The sequence below is a fragment of the Zosterops lateralis genome (genome assembly GCF_965231275.1).
Source record: "Zosterops lateralis genome assembly, chromosome: Z".
Classification (NCBI taxonomy): Eukaryota; Metazoa; Chordata; class Aves; order Passeriformes; family Zosteropidae; genus Zosterops; species Zosterops lateralis.
Window position 1 is genome coordinate 59,876,375 of NC_139800.1, and position 20,114 is coordinate 59,896,488.

Below are 20,114 nucleotides of genomic sequence, written 5' to 3' on the forward strand. Positions count from 1 at the left end.
GTATGTCTCTGCAGGGGCACCCTTTCAGATAGGAACATGGACCTTATTGGCATCATCTTGTATCCATGGAAACATTTTAAGTACCTCTCTCTCAATATGTACTTCACTTATTCAGAGTTCAAGAGCTGAGTACCAAATAAGTAAGTGTTTTTATTATTTTCTATGTGGAAGCTTGGTTCTTGGGGTTTGTATCTATCATAATAAAGATCTTGTACTTTCATAATTTTTAATAAAATCAAGTGTTTCATTTCAAGCTTCCTATCTACTCTATTCTTAGGTTAAAATTAATGTTTTAAAAGTCCTAATGAATAGAAATTCTGAAACTTCTTGTTGTCCTTTACTGTTTGAAAAACAACGATTGTAGTTCACATTACCATCAGAGTTAATCACTGTTCTCATTGCATTAAACTAGTCTGGTTTTCTGTATTTCTGGAAGAGAAATAGGAAAAATTAATAAAAAATCAGACTATTTTCCTTTGGTAACAGCCATACCCACTCATGTCACTGTGTAGTAGGTCACAGAAATTGAGAGCTTAACAATTGTCTTGAAACTGAGCCAAAAGAATGAAAGTAAAGGAGCTTGTTCTGGGTTTTTACAGAGAAATTACTGGAAAGCAAAATAATAATTTTTCTTTTAAGATGTGTCTGCCACACTACTTTGTTAAAATATCAAAGCATAGAGCTAAGAGAAATAAGGGATTTTATGTCTCTATATTTCCGTGCAGAAAAAGAAACATTGGCATGAATGACATTTATTTTCAAAACAATCATTCTGAAGAAGACCCTTTGCAGATCAAATGTAGTTATTTCAATATTACCTTGGCTCAAATTCAAAACTCTTGTAATTCCACCTATTAATTGGTACAACTAATGCACTCTTCTAATATGCTTTGATTTAAAATATATGAAAATGAGTTATTACTATCCATTAGTTAATATCCTCTATGTATTTTTAAAAAATCCTGCCTTAATTTTGTTTATAAAATCATTTTCTTCAGCTGAGCCAGGCTGAAACAATAAAATACCTTTTTAATTATGGCCGCTATGAGAAAAACACATTTCTGTCTGTAAAGGTCCATTTCTTACTGAAATCCTACTGGTTTAGTACCTTGGTTTCCTAAGCATATATACCTGCATATTATTTTCGTTTACCACTCTTGCTGCTTTTATTTGCCACACTGTGCCCACAGGACAGTCCCTGTTGAGTGCAGATGATGGCTGTCTTCACTGATAAGGCTGGAACATCATATTTGCGTAGAAATTCTGTAAAAATTTGCTATGTGATAAAAATTGTTACATTTTTACATGCCAGATTCTCCATATCAGGTTTTTACTTTTATTTATGGATATCTGTTTGAAAATTTGCAATCATTTATTTAAGAAGTATGATCACAGTGTAGGCAAATTGAAGCTGCCTGCCCCCCTGTAAAAGCCTCAGTAAGTAATCAGCCTGTGGGCTGGCCTATTTGCTCTGCAGATTGCCACATGAGACCTAGGGTTGTGATTGCTCTCAGGAACTTTTACTCTGAGCCAACTAAGCATATCAGAGAGGTGAAACTTTCAGCCTCCAGAGAAGGAAGCAGCACACATGGCAATTTTTTCATTTCCCTTTCATCGTGTCCCTGACCTTGTTACAAGGTCAAGGTTGCAGGGGTACTAAATGGGGAAGTAGAAAGAGAACCTAATCTCAAATGAGCTGTCTATGTGTTCAGCCTAAGGTTTATGAGGAAGCTCTGACCTTGCTCATCCTCCTGAAAACTAAAATTTTTGCTTCACACTTGAAGGATTGCTCAGGTGCATTGCAAAATACAGTGAAAGCTGGGCTTGACTCTGCTGTTTTGAAGTGATGGAACCAGATTTGCCCTGTTGACTCTATGTAACTGGCAAAGATCCAATTCTTCCTAGCCACAGACCTTGGGGAGAGAAAGGAATGAGGAAAATTGGTAGTGGTATCTCTTGGGCACATAAATCTTCATCTAAGTAATATGTTCTCAGCTTTATGATTTTTTGTGTTTTAATCCAAGATGTCTTTTTTTTTTTTTTTTTTTTCCTAGCATTTGTTAAAGAATCACTTCCAAAATGCTAGAAAGTCAGCCTGAGCATATTGCAGATAAAATCTGTCTCCCTTCTCCATCACACAAAATAGAGATTCAACATTTGGCCTATATTCAGTTTTTCAGGTGCTAAAAAGCTATGACAAAACTGCACAGATCGTATGATAATGGGGCATAATTATACAACTCTAGATCATCATATGCCTAACTTATTATTACTATTTTAGTTTTCCACAGATCACTTTTCTAGCACCATCAACTTAGACGTACTTCAGAAAAATAAAGGCTCACTGAATGGTTTTTGAATTTACAGATAAAACACAAATCAGTAGGAAAAAACTCTAGGAAAAAATTTGAGAATATGGCAAAGGAGTAGGTAGTATTGCTGTGAAAAGACAACTGAGCTGTGTAAAGACTGTTATGGACTATCAGCAGAACAAAATGTAGACAAAGAATTCTCCAAGGAATAAAATAAACTCCTCTTATTTTTGAGCTATCAGAGCAAAAGCAGGCCTTAAATTCTGACCCTTCCATGCCTGAAGCCTACCCAAATGAAAAGGGCTGAGAAAGAAACCTGACTGACTGAAAAGCAGCTATGTTTGAGGAACCCAACAAAATTGGTTCAAATTTGGGCTAGAAAAGGGGTGGGAGTGTGCTTTCACGGGTAGGAGCAGAGATTTTCCAGGAGGGAATGACATAGTTTAAGTAGCAAGGAGTGTGAAATTCCCCATTCACAAATTTACTCAAAGAGGTGCAGTATAGCAGTAGATATACATGGGCAAATTTGCATGTGGCCTCCCCTTTAACACTGTGCAAAGGACATCAGTCTGAAATGAAAAAGGATGTAAATATACATTTGGCAAGTGTGTGAGAGAGAGAAATGTTATGTAGGTTTTCCTGATACGGAGTAGGAGCTGAGATTTTTCCTTATGAAAAGGTAAATTAAAAGGTATAGAAAGTAGAGGTTGTGGTAGAAAAAGGGTGAGTTTAGCTGCAGCATTCTGAACAATTTTGAGAAAAAGGATGTAGGGCAGGGTTAAGATAGATAAGAGGTATCTGCCCATTTAAATGCTTGTTAGCAATGGTGGTGAGCCACATTTCACAGAAATGAAGAACTTTATTTAGGAAAATTGTACAGTGAAATATTGGAAATAGGTAGGTCCATAAATTATGGAAGAGAATGGAGTAAATACAGAGAGGTAGAGATGGAGACAGAGGGAAGAGACAGTGTTAAAGTAGGGATAATTCTGTTTGTGGCTGTTTGTAGACAGAGGCAGATGCATGCTGTGCAGCAGAAAAAGATTTGGCATAAATGTAGCTGAAGGCAGAAAAAAAGACAATCGTAGAATCACAGAATACTGAATTGGAAGGGACCTCAAGGATCATTTGGCCCAACCTTTCTTGGAAAAAGCATGTCTATGAGGGTGGGAGAAAAAGAAAGCTTTGGAACATGCTTCTCTAGTTTTCCAGTTTTGTGCCCTAAAGTGAAAACAACTTTTCAAAAAAGAAAATTAAAAGCACTGTAGAGGAAGGACAGATGAGTGAATGTGAGATGAATCTGACCTTGCAGTGAGTTACTGTTCTCCTGAAATGCTGAGACAACTGTATACACACCTATACAAGCACCTCCAATGCCCCTATTGTAGATTTTGTTGAAGAAAAAAGTAAAAAAAACCCCAACCAAACAAACAAAGAAAACAACAACAACAAAACACTATGGGGAGAAGTTATTCACATAGTCAGAAGTACTTTCTGACACAAGCAGGAATTAGTAGCCAGTGTGTTTGTGTAATTCAATATGCAGAGCAAAGAGGCAGTAAGGGAGGAGATGACACCCAAGTTTGGCATCTCGTGCAGCGCAGCCTCTGTGCAGCTCTGTGAAGGCTGTAGCACTGCCTCAGACACAGGAGGTTCACACGGAAGATACACACCAGAAGATGCACACCTATTAGGTGACAGCCTGGTGCCATAATAAAGCTTGTTCCAGGACTACAAATACCTATGTAACAACAAACCTGTCTTACTGGATTATCTTACAGTTAAAATAATAAAAATGAAAACCAATTTTGAGATAAATGTGAATGCATCTATACCACTGGAGTGAAAACAGTGTGAGCAGCTGCAGTCTGGAGGAACTCAGTTATGTATATGCCATTGATTTAAATGTGCTCCACGATTCTGTCAACAGAGAAAAGACATGAGAACTTCCCCAGGAAAGTTTACTGCAGAACTGTTAACACTGATTGTAAGTTACTTTAAAGTAATAAATTAATAGTGACCTTTTCTGCCAAAATGTGGTTTGTTACAGACTGATCTGCTATTTTGTATAACTCTTTTACATAGTAATTGTCAGTATAGTTGCCCAAGTATTGAAATGTAAATATGATAGGGAGTGATTCACAGACAGTATCTAAAAGCAAACCAAAACCCTCAAAATGTTGCGAGCTTTTAAAATAAAAACATTTTAGTGCGAATCAGCAATATGGTGTATTGTCAAATTAATTATTTGAAAAGGAATATTTATAATAAATATTGGAAAGGATCAGTGAAATAAGGAGTTTCACTAAACATTCCCAGTTTTGTCTAAAAATTATTCAGTTCCTCTTCCCACAAGTCATTTTTCATATTTTGCTGTTGTCTCCCAAACTCATAAAAACTCCAGTTTTATAAATACATTCTGTTCAATAGATAAAAGATTTATTTTGCATTTGTCCTGGTGACTACAAAGATGCCCACTAATAAATGAGTATGTGGGCCTCCTTTTTTAGTGCTGTCATTCTATATGAGCAGCTGATTTGAAAGCTGCCATTTGAGGTGGTTCTGGTACCACAGACATAGACAACTTGCATTGAGATTTTCATTGTTCATGAGTTGTCAAATTTCAACCATTCAAGTTTAAAGTTACCATTTTGGGGTATGTGCCTTGTGCTGGATTTTCTATGTTGGTTTAGCAGTAATTTGAAATGAACAGGAGGAGTGGTATTCTAGGTTATGTCTGTTAAGGAAACATATAAAATTGTATCACTGGGTGTTGCTAACACCTTCAGATTTCTGGAACAATGAAGAAGTTCAGGGATAGTCTTGGTAATGTACCTGCTACCTGCTCAAATAGTGTGTCTGCCAAGAAGAAATTTGTCAGAGTACCAGGTTGTGTATGCTTGTCTGAGACTTCAGTCAGAACATTGGCACCAAAGAGGGGAAGTGATTAAAAGCTGTTGTCATGTCTATATACATAGACCCAACTTGCTTAGAGCTGCATGGCAGCTAATTCTGATATTTGTGGCATTTTAAGCACTTGACTTAACATTATCACAGAATCTGTGCATTACTAAGCCATGTATGTTTTGCATTGTGTATAGATTAATAGATAGATTAATAGATGTGCTTGCTGCTGGCTGCTCCCTACCTGTTTGGTCACATTTTGTAGTACAAAAGGAGGAATATACAGGTTATTCTCTCTCTACACCTTTTTCCTGCTCCATGGAATGATTACAAGGTGATAATCTCACCTTGATTTTCTCTCTTTGTCCCACATTCCTAGTTCTTAGTATGACAGCAAGCATCATCCAGTCCTCCATAGTGATAGGCAGAAAAAGGTCTAGGTAGAATTCAGACAGTCTGAAGAACTGAGTTTTACAATAGCCACTTGTATATACAAAAATATGATTCTAATCCTCTGTTGTTTCTTGGCATTAATGTAACATATTCATTGAGACTGAAACAAAACTGATGTCTCTAAGAGCACTGACTTGAACAATTATCCAAATCCAGATTATAATAGATGACAGTTATAGGAATTTTGATTAACCTCTAAATAAGTGTTAAATAAATGTTACTTTGGAAAAACCCTGATCAAATGCTTTAATGATAAGTTGTGAAGGAGTAGTAATTGCTGATATGGCATTAGATAACAGAAATAATGTAGTTAATTGATATCACTGTCTTAAACATGTATACCACATCAGCTGCCATGAAGCTGTAGTGGTTATGGTAGTATTAATTGTAGTTGAGATATATTAGATAAGATGCATAAAGTAGAAACAGGTGCTTGCTATCATCATTTTACTTGGTCATTCAGTGATTTTATTTTGGGTGAATATTGCTTGGTTATTAATGCTTCCAGATTTCTGATGAGCTGCTCTGTTCTGATGAACTAGATTTTAAGGGAATATCATATGATGAAGACTATAAGTAGTCCAGAGAGCCTGCACAGGCTGAAGTAATCAGGCAGGTCCAAGGGATCACCCTGAGGGTACAGTGAGGACGAGGAGGAGGTGGTGCAGGGGCAGGGCTGAGATGATGGCTCATTAACCCATTCAGGGAACAGTGCAAAGACGGCACTGTTAAAAAAGCAGGAGTCTGTTTATGCAGGATATAGCTACCCAGAACAAAGCCTAATAGTCCATTCAGAGACTACTACACTTAAAACTTAGCTCAAATTAATTAAGGCTCTGGACTGAAATAAAAGTGAGCTCCTGGGTCTGGGAGCATGAGTGGAGGCTATGTTTATCAGGGTAATACAGCCTGTCAAGACAGTCAGAGCCTTGACAGCTTCTTCCTTTCTCTTTCCTGCATCAATGCTTGCAGACACAGAGTTCACCAAGTGCATCTGCCTAACTCACCTTCTTCAGGGTGGTCTTAAGGAGTGATGTGTTTTGGAAGAGTTCAGGTTGAGAGTACAAATGGAAGTGGCAAACCTGTCCTCATCTTGTAGGTCTGTTCATGGAAGTGCAGTATAGATTACATGTGCAGAGTCCAGGGACAATTTTTTTTTTCTTTTTTTCTTTTTTAAATTTTTTAAATTTTTTTTTTTTTTGAGGGAGGAAAGACACATATGATAAAGAGTCCTCAGTTCTTATTTCAAGCATGGCTGCAACCCTCAACAACAAATGGGGAGAAAATACAATGTGCGTTCATGACTCAGATGCTGCTCAGTTCCATTGGATTAGAAGGATTTTTTTTCAACAAAATGAAGATGTTTGCTTAATGAAGATCTGGGACACACCAAGATGACAGCCTGCATCAACCACTTCACCATCTCCCAGAACATAAGTCAAAGCAAAAGTGTTGATTTCAAGGGAAATTTCTTTTGGTTGTAACTTAAGAGAACCAACAGTTGAATGACAAAAAGGAAGAAAAACTGGCTGTATGTGTTTTTCATGTCATCAGTGTCAGAAAGAGGGTGCCACATCCCAGGACAGAGCATCAAAGAAGTGACTCTAAATGGGAAACTTCTATACCTGCCGGCGATCTTCCCATACATGTTATAATGCTGTTGTCACAGAGATCCAAGTTTTTCATGACCTGGATACAATGCTGCTTGGCTGGCAGCCTTCTCACCAACAAAGATATGAGTAAGCTGTAGACTTTTTTTTCAGTTAACATCTGTAAGATTTCATCTTCTACCAATCCCTCTTTCAGTTTTAAAAATGATAATTTGCATCCTGCAGCAGTCTGGAGCGGTGGGTGGATTCTCTGGCAAATTTAATTGCCACAGAATCACACAAGCCCCTGACTACTACAAAATGATGTGTGATAAAAAAACACTTACTTCACTGGAGAATTATCTTTATTTGGTACTTAAATGTACTGGAAAGTAGCCTTTTGAGTAGCATAAGTAATGGAACAACAATTACTGTTGGAGTATCTGGATTGCTTCATTGTATATTTTACTTCACAGCAGACTACCTGCAGTTTCACCAGTTAGATTATTTTTATGCTCAGAATGTTTGTATTGAAGTAAATTTTTTTATCATATCTCTGCAATGGGATAGTGCCTTATTCTGTATTTGCTCTGGCTCCCTGTAGTTGAGGCTTAGTGCAGAGAGGGTGCTTCAGGGAGCCTGGAAACTGTTAACTCAGCAACTTCTTTCCTGTTGTGCCAGTATGCTGTACCCAAAATGAGGGAATCTCGTGAAGCTTATTTTCAGGATGATTTTCTGGTGTTTCAGATAGACCTGTGATGAGAAAGAGATGTATTCTGTGATTTGTCTTGAACAAAAGAGCATGCAGATATGAAACAGAATTAAAATGTCGCCTGAAGAGCAGATAAAGTTAGTGTGCCAGTGGTATTCTTTATGTAGCACAAAAGTACATCAGTGAAGGTAAGAAGCTGGAAAGTAATGTGCACATTTCACATTCATGGACACACAGGGCAATCAGTAATAGATGTCATATCAATCTTTGGTAGCCTACTTCACCCTAATGTTTCTGAGGGGTTCAGATCACAACACATCTCTGAGAGGAGTAGTTATTACGTAATAAATCAAAAGGAAAAGCAATGTGTCCTGCTTCCTTTAGAGTTTTTTGCTGATGTGAAGGGTATGGGAGGCAGACGAGAAAGAAGGATGAAGTGATAATTTGTAGATACTTTATGGGAAAGCATCTGATTTTGTCTCTATAGCACAAGATTCCATGTCCAAGGGAGACACTCAAACACTTCTTAATTGGGTGCATCAGGGACAGCATTGCCTGCTGGTCAAAGGACATGTTTGTCCTGTTTTGTTCTGCATTGGCATGTCCTCACCTTGAATCCTGTGTGCAGTTTTGGGTGCCTCAATATAAGAAAGATATAAAGCCATTAGAGGGCATCCAAGAGAGACCCGCAAGGATGATGAAGAGTCTGGAGGAGAAGCCATATAAGGAATGGCTGAGGTCACTTGGTCTGTTCAGCCTGGAAGAGACTGAGCATAGACCTCATTGCAGTCTGGAGCTTCCTTGTGAGGGAAAGAAGTGGAGCAGGTACAGATACCTTCACTATTGGTACAGATACCTTCACTGTTGTGACCAGTGACAGGATTTGGGTAAATGACAAGAAGCAGAATTGAGGGAGTTTTAGGTTGGACATCAGGGAAAAGTTTTTCACCCAGAAGTGGGACAGGGTCCCCAGAGAAGCAGTGACAGCACCTAGCCTGAGTTCAAGAAGTGCTTGAACAATGCTCAGACCCATGAAGTGATTCTTGCAGTGTCCCATGGAGGGCCAGGATTTCAACTCCGCGATCCTTATAGGTCCCTTCTCTGATCTCTGATTTTCTGATTCTCAACAAATTTTTTTAAAGAACAAAGAGTCTGAGCAACAGTAGACCCACTGAGCACTTCTTGTGGTCCTTGCCTGGCTTTTCTGGAGCACTGAAATAACAGTATAATAACAGTATAATTTCTCTCTTCAGAGACAAGTGAACAAACCGTCTGAAGGAGCAGCAAATACTCATGTTGCTAGGACTGTCTCCAGGCATAAATCTAGGGTACAGAATGAATCCTTGTCCACATCATGAGAAGAAAGGGAGGTCTTGGTTCCATAGGTCTGGATGACAGTTTCCAGCTTGACCATAAGGAATTTTTTCCTTGTTGTATGTTGGCTATTTGTTTAGGCTGTGCATGCAAATGTGAAACAAGGATTTAATTTATTTAACAACTTTTTTTTAACTTTATAAGAGCTCCATAAGATTGATGTTATCCCGCAGTAGTGTCACAGTCTGCAGTTGTTTAATGCCTCTTCTTGTGAGGCCAGGATTCCACGCCCAACTACATTTAGTAGGTCAGTGCAGTAATTTTCAATGTCTTTCTTTCAGATTTTTGCCATCTTCAATTATACCTTTCCACCCTACTATTTGTGTAATTTTCTTCTGTCTGAAGACTCTTTACTGTTGTTCTCTATTGCACAGCATGACAAATTACCCATCAAGCCATATCTTTTCAGCCCAGAAATGCACAGTAACAGAGAGTCAAGACATTATCACATGTTGTGTATTTTATTTCCTCACAGTTCATTCAAGGGTGTCACTTTATTTTTCTTCTTCCTTTTGTCATCATGAAGATTAACTATTTTAGTGTTCCTAAACTTTAGGAACAGTTAGAAACATATCCTAAGCTCAGAGCAACACATATATGATTCTGTATCACTTAATGCTTCCCCTTCATGGCAAAACCATATCAATGGTTTTGAGTCCTTCAGAAGCCATAATAAGGCTTTCATCCTTATTATACAGCTGAATAACCTGGGCTGTGGGCAAGAGTATTATTTGTAGCCTCAGGCCACCAACCAAATTAACTGTGAGCCAACACTGGCTTTAACAATGTGTACTAAGTTCTCTTGGGAGTTACGAAACTCTCTAGATCTGATGCATACTGTGTCCACAATCCATCCTCTCCTCCCCCCTTTCTCTTTAATTCAAGATAAATACCAGTAATTGTAAAATTTTGCTGAGATATCTCCAGGCACCACAAGGATCTATTAGAAAAATGAACTGGAACAGGTAGGAGTGTTGGCAGCTAATACATATATAAAAGACTTCTTTAGAAATTGTGATTAGGTGACACAGGGAAATTTTGGTTTTGACAGCATCATCCAGAGCCCTCGTTAGCATTCAAGAAGGGCCGTTTGGTAATCCATGGCTTGTAGATTCCATAGCATTAGTGCTCAGTCTGAATAGCACTGCAGGAGAAAATGCAGAGCTGTCCTTATAACCTATCTCAGATGCGAGACAGGATCTTGAGGAAATATACCCTGTTTTTCTTTACAAGGTATTTTATGGGTTACTAGGAAGAATGATGATTGAAAGAGAGAAAAAAAACCCACTTTTGTAAGGCAAACTAGATTAATTAGGATTTTGGGTAATCAGGAAGACTACAGTGGGATGAAATTTGGCTGGAAATAATTTCATATGCTTTCATGTGAGTATTTTTATAATTAGCAAAATACTGTCTATTTAATACTTTTTCCTTTATTATTTATTTAAGTTTGCTCCTAGGAAAGCATGAAAGGAGAATACAATAAGCTGAAAGTGTCATAGTGCCAAGAATCCCAAGACCCATTTGCAGACTTTTGTTAATGATCCAGTAATTTAAAGAGTAGCAGATACTGAGATACTGGTCTTGAGAGATGGTGGAAGAGCCAGATTTCCCAGTAGTTAATACAGGCACAGATATAGGCACCGCTCCCAAACCTAAATTAATCTAATCCTAAATAATTTTTTCTCCCCCACCCTCTGCAGCATTTTACTAGCACTTGGCAGTATTTACCTATTCTGTGCCTGTTCTGCGACTTACATGTTGAGATTTTTAAAATTCCAGGTATCAGTTAGCACCACAAATAATGTAATTATGTCTATTTTTTCAAGCATACCTTTACAAGTTCAATGGCAAGATTAGTATAGAAATAAAAAGACATAAAGAATTTAAAATAAGGCTGACTTGTGAACCGCAGACAAAATTTTTTTACTTTGGTATTGCAACTTTTTTTTGGTGAAAAATTTGAAATTTGTTTAAATGGGACTGGAATCTCTGGATGTTTCAGTCAATTTATTTTCTAATGTCTTCTAATGCATTTGCTTCAGAATGTCAGGTGGAAACTAGTAATAGAAAATCAGCTCCAGTATGTTTCTGCATGTATCTCTTTTGTAGAAATTTGTTGCTGCAGCTGATAAACAGAATTATACAAGCTTTGTCACAGAAATCACATTGTAAAAGGTTCCAAAAAATTTGACAATGTTGACAGTTGTTTTCAGCAAATGGCTGCTTTACTGTAGCACTGTCAATGTTGATGTCCTTGTGTACATGTAAAAGAGCAATGTGATTAAGGCAAGCTTGTCCATGCTAGATATGAGCCAAGTTTTCAATCTCCTCATGGCACTGAAAGATTGCTCAGCTGTTGCAGACAAGGCAAGAATAGCTGGCAGATTTCTGCCATTAAAATAAAAAAAAAAATCCTTGTCTTTGGGCATGCGTCTGCAGGAATGTGTAACATCTGCTACTGACCTTAAGTTCTAGATAAGAACAGCTCATATTTGTAACTCAAATTCATATTCCTTGGTTTAGATGATGCACTTCCAAGGATATTACTAAAGTATTTTGTAAGAAGATATTTGTCTAGACAGCAGTCTAAAGCATGATGTACTTATGTTAATTGTTACAATAGTGAAATGCCATTTTTTCTCTAATGTCACTTACACTGCAACTTATATCTATCTTATGTTAATTTAAGTCATCTATATTGTATTCTATTCTGAGAATATTTCATATTTATATGTGAAAATAATGCTTGTGCTCTATCTAGAACATCAGTCATCTTTTCCACATTTTTTTTTCACCATCAACTGGATGAAAAGAGTGAAAATCTCAGTTCTTTAGCCTTTGTCGAGAGAAATGGGCCTGATCTAACACAGTCGTATGTTCCATCCTATTGACCCTGAATTCCTTATGTAAGATGTCAAAGTCGTGGGACTCTGATTTTTTGCCATGCCTGGGTGTGGAAAGAGCGGGAAGAAGTAAATTTCAACAACATAATCTCATAACAAACCCAGGGGGATTTTCTCATATAAATTAATGTAGACTTTCTTAGTCTAAACATACTCGGTTTCCACTTTGTATCTTCTAAAAAATCTGGATATCTGATAATATCCTGAGGGAGAGAAAGGCATAGATTTCAGGTTGACTGAGGGTGACCAGTTCAAGTTTTCCCAGACACTGAGTGTGATGCTGTGTACTTCATGGACTATTTAGATAAGTCTATGGCTTAGGGCGGTAATATGGAAAAAAACTGTGAACTAAAGCTACTGTAAATATTTTCTTTTCCTGACAGGCTTGTAGAGTGAAAGAGTGTGGTACTGCAGGGCAGCATTGGATAGTGTAGCATTTGATAGTGTCTAAATACAAAACCATCTTTCCTCTTATTGCGACCCAGTGACACATTCACTATTCTACAACCAAACTCTGAAAAAGATAAAAAAAAAAGCCTTGGACAAAAGCCTTCTTCAATAAATAAGCCCAACGCAAGCCCAGAAAGTGGTCTACTCTCTATACAGAATGAGGCTGAATTCTGATAGAAACAAAAGTTTATGACAAAGTATTTGAAGAGCGTGACATAATACATGTAACAAAGGGAGGAAGGCGATAATTTAAAGATCCACTCCTCATCTTAATTCTAATGTTTCCCTGTATTTTAAGACTTGATGTTTAATGGAAACATTCTTATAAAAAAGTCTTGTTATGGTAAATCATGGGCAGCATCCCCTGTGCCTCCTATAATTATCATGTTTCAAATAAAAGTAACAGCAAATGTAACAAAAGGAGCTTTGCTCTTACCAAAAACCAATATTAGTTTAGCATTTTGCATTGTTAGGTTAAAAGGATGTGGTGCAGTAAAAGACACACTGCAGAAAGATGTATTAATTTTTTCACATGCTGTGAGAAATTCAGGGTGACAATACTCTTCTTTTCTCTTACTTCTTTGGATAAATATTTGTACCCCAATACTCTGAGCTCAGAGAACAGCAGTTTAACTCATATTTCATTCTCAGGCTCTGTGCTTGAAAACCTAAATCTCATAAATGAAGGGCTATAATTATCAGCTAGTAAATCTCTCTCTCAGCAGTTATTATTTAAGGTCAATTACAGTGAAGAACTTTTCAATCTGGACTTATTATTAAAGGAAATCTTTCATGCAGAATTGATGAAATGGGAGAGCTTCTCCCTGTACCCCATCTGCTCTATGCTTTTTGTGTTCCTTCACTACAGCTGCAGTCATTACCAGGCTGACTCCACTTTGAAAAACTAAAGCCACATTCTTTAGAACAGTTGCTTGGTGTTGGTCAGATTTCTCTGCAGACTTTTTTTTTCCATTTGGAGACATGGAGGCTGACGCATAGTTTCCAAGGACTTCGCATGTCTTCTGTCTCCAGAATCGTCTTCTGAATCCCAAATATTTCTCAAGTGGCTAGCAAAAGAATATCCAGATAATTTTTGGCCTGGTGGGACAAGCTTTGAGTAGAAAGCCAGATGGCTGTGAAAATGGATCGCAAAGTAATTATTTCATTTTATGTTAACTTGTTGTCTTTAATATGTGTGTGCTTTCATTGTAACAGTTGGAGCATTCACAAGATCTGAAGAGACTATGAAATCCCACTAACTGTAGCAGCAATTGCTGCCTTTGTTACTCAGACTGTAAACGATATCCCACAATGATTCATGTAAAAAAGCAACAATGCAGCTTGAAAAAGGTAAAAGATGAACAAGAAACTAAAAAGAGCTTGTTGCCTTTTGCAACACTTTTTCATTCCTAGGTTTACTTTTTTCCCTCCTTCTTTTAGCATCCTTTACATTATATACTAAAAATAAATGCATTGAAGGGTTAAGCTTTAACTCCAAAATTACTGCCTTTCGAATCCTTTATTTTCCTTTCAGGCATCTAAAAAAAGTAACACTGAATAATTTGAAAAGTTAACAAATTCTTTTTGGTGGGAAGTCTAAGTAAATATAATTAAAATAACCTTTAAATATGTTGTTTCTCTTCAATTGTCAACTAAATATTTTAAAGAACTGAAGTTTTAGACAAATACCTTTTTGGTTTATTTTCCTAACAAGGCAAATGGAAAGAAAAACAAAACAAAACAAAACAAAAAAACACAACCCCCTAACCAACCAACCAACCAACCAACCAACCAAAAAAACCAGCTTCAAGAGACAGAACATGAACCCTTCACAGGTCACTGTCTCCTTTCCAGCAAAATGAATAAGTTTTGGCTCACAACCTTGTTTTGTTCTCCCTCAAAACACCATGCCTAGATACCACCGGGAAGAGGAGGGCTGAAGATTGACACACAACAACTGTAAATACAAACACAAGTTGATAAATAAGTCCCTGATTCTGTAAGCAGGCCTGCCCAGACATAGCTCCCTTTCAGATCTCTGCTCACCACAATCAGTCTGCATTTTTATTATTCTCTTCATTTTCAGTATTATCATGGGCTGTAATTTTCTCAGTACTCAAGGCTGACTGGTTAGAGGACATAACATTGATAACACTTGATAATGAAGAAACTGTGAAAGAAGAAAAGGAAATATTTATTTTCTGGCCATACCTGAAGTGAAAGACAAAACCTTCAAGAATTTCTTACCAAAACTGGTAAGAAAATTTTCCCTTTGATTTTCTTCTTTCTGTGCATTGGATAAACGATGGTTCCCAAACTTTGGGACAAATCTTTTAACCTATGTTGGATGAACCCTGCATTACAGAGCAAGGCAGGGAAATCACTAGAGATCCCTGCACAAAGCTGGCTTAGATGGTCCACCTCTACAGTTCATTTTCTTTGGCTGAAGCCATAGGAATAGTGGAAAACCACTGGGCATTTTTGAGCCCAGTTAATGGGATTCTTCTCACCAAGGAAGTTTGGAGTCTAATCTCATCATTAAAGTTCCTTTTCCATCAGTGCTGCTCATGCTTTAATGCTTAATCATAAATATTAAAAATGCATTGCATATTTTGAGCTAGATTTTAGAGTTTTCTTCACACAGAGTAAATAATTAAACTGTGTGCCCTTTCTTCCAACTCTGCGCACAACCACAGGCACAGCTAATGTAGGGTTAAATTCAGCCTAAATTTCTGCAGCATGGACATCTTACCAATTGCACATGTAGATCAGCTCCTGAATGTTTATCAGATATATGATTATTTATTGAGTATAAGTTTGTAAACCTATTCCCAGAAAATATTTGCTGAGTGGAATTTGCCTGAGAAAAACAAGGCCAGAATAGGCACCTCCTGTGGACAAGGAGAAACCTCTTTATGCATGTCTCTGAACAGTATAGACCTAATAGTGATTAGGTCACTAAAAAATATGGAGAAAGGTGTAGCTTTGCAGACAGCAAATTTTTACTAGATTCGCCAGTGTGGAAAAAAAAGGAGAATCTGAGGAATTATTTGCACAATGAAAAAAGTTTTGCACATATTCAAGGCAGATTTAAGACACTGATGAAACAGATTCTGATAAAGTATGGAAAATAAATGAATTGTGTTCATTTGTGACCACTAAATTGTGACCACTAAATCAAGGCCTTACAGACATGTCAGATGCTGGTTTACCCTTTTATGGATTTTGAGATCCTTGGATTCCTCATCTTTCCCAAAATGATCAGGGAGATGTAGTAAGTCTTCAGTCTGAAAGGCAGATTCTTTGGTAGGCTATAAGAAAATGCTCTTGACAGAACACCTGGAATTTGTGGTTATGTGCTGGTAGTGAAAATAGCAAGGCAACTGCTAAAAGAAATTCTTTTGTGTCTTTAAGAGGAAGACACATGTACATGAGTTTAATTTTCACAAATTCTTTAGAAGTTTGGAAGTATCCGGTTTTATGCAAAGTTTCAATGTTTTCTTTGGTTTGCTTGACTCATTTAAATCTTGAAATAACACAGTTGTTATCCACGTTTGAAAATCATATACTTTGGAAAACAATGTCTCAGTCCTTGTGGAAGAGTCTGCCCTCCACCTCAAGAACTGTGGGTGTAACCAAGTAAAAATATAAAATGTAAGTTCTGCAGAGAAAACATGAGAGGTTTGTATATATATGGTTTTTTGTTTTATCTGCCTTTGTTTAGATAGTTGCATAATTTATTGAACTTCTACTGCCTCAGAAATCTAGTCATACTTAAAATAAGAATTATTCACAATGATATCTTTGGAAGATTTATTTCTCAGGTATCTTCATTTCTGTGTGCTGATTTATAAAGCCATTCCAGGTCTGTTATACAGCCTAATACAGTAGGTAGTCTTTGCTGGTTCCAGGACCTCCAGAAAGCTTGATGGTACCCTAAAAAACTGATATCCCTTAGCTGTGATCAGAGAGAGCACTAGAGCTGAAGCTTTGCATAAATCTACAACTGGGAGGTGATGAAAACATGTCTGTGCTATGGACTGTGAGGGAAACCACATGTCTGGGGGGTATGGGCTGCTTCCAGTCCTGCTGGGATGCTTGGAAGAGGGTGTTTGGGGCAGAGCTGCAGAACACATGGGGCTATCAGATTTGTGCCCCAAGATGCAGGTGTAGCTGTGGCAATTCCAGGCCCAATATCAGGATATCAAAGTCCATCAGGTGGATGGGTACATATGAATTTGGGAAAGAAGTTTGCACATATGCCATTTTTCTGGCTGATGTGAAGGGAGGGGAGAAGGCCACTCTGCTGCCCAGCTGGTGCCTTTTGGTATGGCTGATCCCCAAGCGGTGATGGCACAGATGCTGCAACTCATCTGTGCCAGTGGTGAAAACAATGCTATGTGCCTCAGAATCCCACCCACCACCACAAGACCTTGGCCTGCTTTTCAGACAAGCTATCCATTTATATATTGCTGCCTGTTTTTTAGGAAAAAAAAAAAAAACACCTCAGACCTACCTAATAATGCTGCTAATGGTGTAGTTTCAAAGACACTGTCTTGACTCCAGTGCATGGTTTCAAAGAACTATATCCAAGGCAGAATTCAGACCATTTTAGGTCCAGAGACACAATCTAGCTGATTTCAAGGTGTTGGAAGATTAAGGAAGATGAAGTACTGAATGTCTTGACCTTTGCTGAATGTCTCCTTCCTACATCTGATACTGGCCCCCTTGGCAGGCAACAAAACTGACTGGGCCAATAACAAAAATTGCTTGTTTTGCTTATATATACTTCCTTGGTCTACATAAATTGCTCTTTAGCAGCAAAGTGCCCCACATACCCCTGTAGTAACAGCAACAACACAGAGTGTTTTATGCATTAGCTGAGTGGGCAGTAAGTACCAGAAGGATTATGGGTGGAAGCGTAAACTTTAATCATCTGCCTCAGACCTCAGAAAGGGATATTATTAAATATTTTTTAGCCTTTTTTCCTTTTCCCCCCAGTGTGGCAAGCTGGAACTGAAATTTTCTAAGGCTCCAAGACTTTCTTTGCTCTTTTACACTGCTGTATTAATTTTACACCTGGGCACTAATGATGTGTCTTTTCCTGAATGCTGCTGTTATGTTTCATCATTGTTGCCTGTACATAGAGCTTGACATAGAGGAGTGGGTGCCAGTGTGCCCAGTTTCGGTAGGGAAACTTATCTGTTATCAAAGACATGCCTTATAAAGAACAGAAATACTAATTGGAATAGAAATGATCTTTTATTTCAGTTGTCTGAAAGGTTTGATAATGACTTTTTTCTTTGTTAAAAATGGCATGCTACAAATTTGTCTTGGTTGGCAATTCAGGACCTTGTGCCCTCACTTAAGATTTCAAATCTTCAGGCGACTTATAAAACTATAGAGAATCAGGTTAGCAATTGATTGGTGTAAGAGAAAGAATTACATATTATGCTGAGCCTACTTTCTACTCACTGATTTCTAATATAGGTAAAAAACCCCTTTCAGATCATCTTAATTTATAATAAACCTCCTTTTTTCTTTCCCTGTGATTCTTCATTAAGAGGATGTAATGCTTGCAGTGCCTTAGTTGCTGATGTAAAAATCACTAAAGCTAGTGAAAGTATATCCAGGCATTTCACCAGGCTGTGGTTTTAAAGAATCTTGTACAAATTGCATAATTTATGGCTCTCCAGCACAAATGCCCTTTAATTTTAATAGAAGATTTACTGGTCCATAGTAAGGTGCTTTTATTAATGTGTAGTGTAGTGAATTGTTTTAATGAGAATACAGTTTAGCTCTGTTAAATCTAAATAGTGTATCTTGAACTGTAATAGGTAACATTCTATAAAAAAGGAGATTTGTAACTATGACAAAACATATTTATGACATGGCAATGCTATATATTTTCAATAAAGATAATAATGTTTCTGATAGAAAACTAGGGTTGTGTCAACCATTTGAAAGTACTTAGTTTACTCAGTATAGCCTTTCATTTTTCTCAAAGGATCAAGCACAGTTTGAAAAACCAAGAACTAAAACCTAATGGTCCAGTACTTCAAACACATGTGTCAGCAAAAGTAATTCCAGTGGATAAGGAGTACTTCTGTCTTCCATTACATTACATTCAGGGCTGACCCTTGACATTTAGTTTGTTCTTGCAATGCCCAGTATCAAAAGTAATTTAATGTGCCTTTTTTGATTTTATTGTACAAATAAGATTTTGTGCCAGTCTTCACCTGGCACAAAAAGAGTAGCAAGATTCCTTGTTCCTTCTGATCTCTGCTTGTGTAAATATAGAAATTTGAAATCAAAACATTCACTCCATTTTTGGTTGTTTTAAGGTCATCACATTTATGCCTTTAAATGAAAACTTTTAAAAGAGTAATTTATAATTATGGACAGCAATATTCTTATTTAATTCCATGCCAGGGTAGCCTTTGCAACTCTAAGCACTGAGAATTTAAATGTATTCAAAATGTGTACGTTGGGATGCTTCTGAATAATTCCTTGCTACTAGTCCGAGCCAGCTTGGAATTTCATATCCTTGAACAGATTGACTTGTTTGGCTCGTGTAATGGGTACTATGCTATCCTAGACTACTTTGTGAATAGGTGGAGATGGTTGAAAATGTCAGTTGGTTGCTAACCATAGCAAGTAAGATGTATGTGTGAGTGGAGAAGGCAGAAGTATCTATGTAAAGTAAAATGGATCTACTGACATGCCTATGATAGACCATGGAACTAGAAAGGATGCTTTCCAAATTGCCCAAGACTTGGTTTCGAGGCCATTGACAAGGTTTCAGGCAGGGGTTTTGGCGAATTGGCAGGAATGCTTGAGATGGTTGGTTGCACCTACAGGTAAACCAGCTCTGCAGGAATGCTGTCTTGGGAGTCCACATACTGCAAGGAAATCACTGTTTTAATGAGTATTGCCCATCATCCTTCTGTTTTCTAAACAGGAAAGAAAGGTCCATGGGAAGTCTAGAAAAGAGGAGTTTTGATTTAAAATCTCAACATAACATCCTCCTTCTGTTTTATTAGACATACTCTATCTCATTGGATAAAATCTGGTGATGATTTTGTCTTTCAATTTGAAGATAAAGCACATACTGGCATGTTGTGTTATTAAGCACCAACATAGTTGAAGTTTGGGTGAGTTATTTACTTTCAAAAAAAGACATCAAAACAAAATGCATTAATTTTTAATTAACTCTTATATAGGAAACAGTATTAGTGAAGTTATTGCTGTGAGAAACGTCTTTGTCTTGGAGTTACTGTGATATTTAGCAGAATTAAAAAAGAGAAACTTAAAAACAGGCTCCCCTGTTAGCTTAATGTGCTGACTTCTGCCAAACCCAGCAGGTCTGGTCAAAAATATTTGCAGTCCTCCCAGTTTGGGACAGGCTACTTGA